The sequence below is a fragment of the Pseudophryne corroboree genome, chromosome 4 (genome assembly GCF_028390025.1).
Source record: "Pseudophryne corroboree isolate aPseCor3 chromosome 4, aPseCor3.hap2, whole genome shotgun sequence".
NCBI lineage: Eukaryota > Metazoa > Chordata > Amphibia > Anura > Myobatrachidae > Pseudophryne > Pseudophryne corroboree.
Window position 1 is genome coordinate 946,760,373 of NC_086447.1, and position 4,926 is coordinate 946,765,298.

Genomic DNA, 4,926 nt, shown 5'->3' on the forward strand with positions numbered 1-4,926 from the left:
TGGCTTACCTCCCGGATGACCCCGTCTTGAAATGTGTTTAGGCTCTCACCATACCTAGCAATTTCAAGCAGGATCTCCGGGATAGCAGAGGGTTGGGTGGGGGGGCCAGTAGGAACCTGCATAGGTGGGTTTTGTTGGCCCACACTGCCAGACCCACTAGGTCCCTCCACCTCAGCCTCAACCACATAACCGGCCTGTGACTCAAACTGTTCACCACCCTGTGCTGTGTTTTGTGCCAAGCAAATAGAAGAATGTGTGGGGAAAAAGTTGGAGTATAAATTAGTTAAAGATTCTAAATACAGTTCAAATTACAGACAAATAAATGTGTAAACTTACCTTCCAAGTCATGTCCCGTCAGAATCTCAGGCAGGTCCGTGTCCATATGAGACACCCCTTGGCCCTCCTCATAACTGACACAGTCCATCGCCATCTCCTCCAAGTCAGTATACTCCACAGCGACAGGTGGTCCACCCCCTGTAGCCCTTGAGGCATTCCACTCCGCAGCCCTCTTTGCCTTCAGGCGGGATTTGAAGTCGGCCCACCTACATATGTATTGTGAAAGAGGGACAAAGTTGAGTATTATTATTGGTTGTAGAAAATATATAGCACACATGTTCTGCTTGTGTTTGCTAGACAGAACATGATATGTAACTATATTTTTTGATCAACTTAGCACAGAAAATGGATTGTCAAGATGCACTTACCGTCGTCTCACTTCCTGTGATGTTCTGACGACAGAGCCAACTTCATTCACAGATTTTGTGATGTCTCTCCAGATGCGGTCTTTTGAAGCAGCACCCATGTTTTTTGGCCCTCTATGTATTTTGGCCATGGCCTGCGTGACCAAGACACGCAACTCCCTCTTAGTGAATGCAGGCTGTCTTTTTTTCCGTCTGGAGGTAGCCTGTGAGGTTTCTTCTGGTTGGTCATCTCCATCTTCCTCCTCACTAGCAGCTTCTGTCTGCTGTGTTTGTGTGGCTAAAGTCAATTCTCCCTCAGTTTGCTCACTATGTGTGTGTGGCAGGGTATCCCCACTCAATTGTTGAGGTTCAGAAGCAGAAATTTGCAGAGTACTAGGTCCTGCCTCAACATCCGCAGAGGCGGATTCTAACAAGCGCCTTTGCCACTCTAAGCGTTGTTTCTGCAATGCCATCTGCTGCTCTGCAATGCGGTCTAGCTCTGCTGCGATTTGCTCACGAGAAGCCATGTTTGTGATGTGTGTATGCCGAGGTGTGTGCGCTTATATACCTACGTGCGAATCGTTAATTCACACAGGTGTACACTATTAATCTGGTGAATGATTGCACTGCTTATTTAAGGGCCGAGTTTGCACGCTGTGAGTGTAGGTAGTTTGGAGTTTCATTTGTTTGTTGGCTTGTGCGTGAAGGTGCTAGTGGAATTTGCAGAGTGAGTAATTGTCAAGCATACCTTTGTCCTTTCGTTTGCGTTAGGAATATAGACAGTGTTGCATTTTTTATGCAATTTTTCGTTTGTGAGTATTGTGGAAATGTTATTGTTAATTTTTGGAAGTCAAAGTGTTTTATTAATGTTTTTTTGTTAAATTATTTAATCCCATATATATTTGGCAAGTCCATTTGTGAAAAAAAACCTGTGCTTATTATTTGTGACTATCATTTGTGTTCTCTTGTAGGTGCTTGTTTTTTGGGTGATATAACCCTTTGATATTTCTTTCGATTGGTGTGCTAGGGAACACCAAGTTTTCATTTCTTTTTGAGCAGGTAAGTGTCCTTGGCCTGTATTGGTGGCTGTTTGTTTTAATGGTCTGTATGTTATTTGTGACTATCATTTGTGTTCTCTTGTAGGTGCTTGTTTTTGGGTGATATAACCCTTTGATATTTCTTTCGATTGGTGTGCTAGGGAACACCAAGTTTTCATTTCTTTTTGAGCAGGTAAGTGTCCTTGGCCTGTATTGGTGGCTGTTTGTTTTAATGGTCTGTATGTTATTTGTGACTATCATTTGTGTTCTCTTGTAGGTGCTTGTTTTTGGGTGATATAACCCTTTGATATTTCTTTCGATTGGTGTGCTAGGGAACACCAAGTTTTCATTTCTTTTTGTGCAGGTAAGTGTCCTTGGCCTGTATTGGTGGCTGTTTGTTTTAATGGTCTGTATGTTATTTGTGACTATCATTTGTGTTCTCTTGTAGGTGCTTGTTTTTGGGTGATATAACCCTTTGATATTTCTTTCGATTGGTGTGCTAGGGAACACCAAGTTTTCATTTCTTTTTGTGCAGGTAAGTGTCCTTGGCCTGTGTTGGTGCCTGTTTGTGTTTTTTAAAATTGTTGAGCTTATGTTTTTTTTCCTTTTGGCTAAACCAAATTTTTTTTTACCAGGATTGATCTGCAAAGTAGTGTTTGTCTTTCCTGGTCTAGCTACTAAATGCCTATTTTTTTTGGTTTGTGGTTTTTTATTGGTGTTTGTGAAGTTTTTTATGCAGAGAAATGTACCCAAAAAATTTTTTGGGGAATTGTAAAAATAACATATGTATTTTTAATTAAATTTGTTCTTTATTTTTTATTTGCAAAATTGTTTTACATTTTGGACATGAATTCAACACAGAAAAAATGTACGCTCCTGCAGTAAGTTGACACCACATTTGTCAAAGCATTTTATTGTAGTATATTTGACAAACTTTAGTTTTGTATTCTTCATCTTTGTTTTTGTTTTTTTTTAAAAAGTGTGTGATGTCAATATATATTGCAGCAGAAGCCCTACCTCCCCAACCCACGCCAGCACTCCCACCCCAACCGCAAGCCCCACAACCACAGCCGGCTCCTCATCAACCAAGGCAACGGAGGCGTGCTAGGCCACCAATTTTCAGAACCCGTGTCCTACTTTTTGGGATGCCAGATGATGTGGTGGTGCGTAGATACCGGCTGCCACCACATCTAATCCTAGACACTCTCTCCATAATAGAGAGTGATCTGGAGTCTGAAATTCGGTATCCTACAGCAATACCACCATTGACACAATTCCTTGCAGTGTTACATTTTTTGGCTACAGCCTCATATCAGCATGTTGTGGGAGACCTGGTTGGCATGTCGCAGGGCCAGTTCAGTAAGGTCCTGCGGCGTGTCTGCCAGGCTTTCCTAAAGCGGGTGAAGCAGTTCATTGATATGCCTTTGGATGTTGGTGCCCTAGATGTGGTGAAGCGGCAATTTGCGGAAGGTGGTAGTCGCTTCCCACATGTTATTGGGGTTGTGGATGGCACACATGTTGCTATTCAGCCACCAAGACATAATGAAGAAATTTTTAGAAACAGGAAACTGTTTCATTCTCTGAATGTAATGGTTGTTTGTGGGCCATCCCTCCAGATCCTTTCCCTGAATGCAAAGTTTACTGGAAGTTCCCATGATGCATATGTCATTAGACAATCAGGGATATGGCAGAGATTAAGATCAAGTCAACGAGCAGACATGTGGTTATTGGGTGAGTTTTTGCTTTAATTTTTGAAACAAACAAAAATAACTTGACAAATATACTATTTTGAAATATTGGATTATCTACCAACAGGAGACCGTGGATATCCTTGCACCCCCTGGCTCATGACTCCTTACCGTAATCCCAGGCCAGGACCACAGATGGCATTTAACTCCGCGCTTACTGCCACTAGGCAGCCGGTGGAGCGCACAATTGGTGTCCTTAAAGGGCGGTTTCGTGTGCTCCACCGCACTGGTGGCGACATCATGTATTCGCCGGAGATGGCAAGTAAAATAGTGGTCCTGTGCGCAATACTACATAATATCGCGGTAAGGAGTAGTGTAGAGCTTCCTCAGGCAGAGGAATTGCCTGATGAGGAGCCAGGGGTTGGTCCACGCTTCGGTGGGGGGAGTGTGACACGGAGGGGGAGCCAAGTGAGGGCAAGAATTGTTGCAGAATATTTCAGGTATAGTGTTTTTATATTTTATATTTGCAGAAATAATACAACACAGTATGCTTATGTTTTTTAAACCATGATTGCATTTTGTATGATCTTGTAAAGTGATTGGGTAAGGCTTTTGTTGTGTTGGAATGGGTAATTGATTTTTTTAACAAAAACCAAAAACACGTTAAGCTTACAATGTTTATTTAGAAATTTAAATACTGTAATGTTAATAAATAGTGTCCTTATTTATTTTATATCCTCAAATCCTGATTATGTAACCAAACACACAAACAAATGATACTCAATGTTTCACACTTTGTGACTGTCCAGCTGAATGATCACACGAACTGTGGTGAGTACACAGATATGTATAGTAATTTTATCTAAAGTCTGTGTCTCTGTGTGTTGTTTTCTTAAATTTGTGTTCTAAACATTTTCGCTTCTGCTAATGCGAATTTCCGCTCGTGCCAAATAACACTCTGCTCTTCACAGCATTGCAAAGATCAATAAAGTTATTAGAAATGACAACATAGATTTTTGACCAATCACATGCTAACAGACACTATGAATATATGCCCAAATAAGGAAAACGCCATTGCCATGATGCGTGCAGCACCGTTCACCAGGCGGGAGCTCCGCGTGCTGGTTGCGGTGATGGACCGCCGCGTAGGCCGCGTTGGGCGCTTCATCCCCAATCGGGTGAAGCGCGAGGCCTACGCGGAGGTCCGCCGCCTGTGCGGACTCGCGTCCGCAGCAGGCGGACAATCATCCAGCTAGAAAGGAGGTGGAGTGATCTCCGTAGGAGGACTCCAGATTTGTTGGCGGAGATCCGCCAGCAAATTCGGGCTCTGCATACACGAAGTAAGTTACCTTACATAATGTTTTGGGTCAAAATTGTGCTAATGGGTGATTTACCAAGTTTAGGGCTTCCGGAATTTATGGTTCAATTGTTCAATACAATGTGCACTGCAGGGGAAGCATATGTAACATGTGCAGAGAGAGTAATTTTTGGGTGTGGTATGTTAAATCTGCATATAAATTT

General features: G+C 42.5%; 2 long non-coding RNA genes across 2 annotated transcripts in view; both read left to right on the forward strand.

Annotated features, from left to right (window-relative positions):
* Positions 1-2,169: 2,169 nt before the first annotated feature.
* LOC134911917 (uncharacterized) lies at positions 2,170-3,638 on the forward strand. The gene is made up of 4 exons (XR_010176962.1): positions 2,170-2,252; positions 2,579-2,598; positions 2,698-3,448; positions 3,533-3,638. It is a non-coding gene; the product is annotated as an uncharacterized LOC134911917 (long non-coding RNA).
* Positions 3,639-3,646: 8 nt separating this feature from the next.
* LOC134911918 (uncharacterized) overlaps positions 3,647-4,926 on the forward strand; it is a 1,937-nt gene continuing 657 nt past the window's right edge. The window contains exons 1-2 of the long non-coding RNA XR_010176963.1: positions 3,647-3,905; positions 4,215-4,236. This is a non-coding gene — a long non-coding RNA (uncharacterized LOC134911918). The remainder of the gene's footprint in view (positions 3,906-4,214; positions 4,237-4,926) is intronic.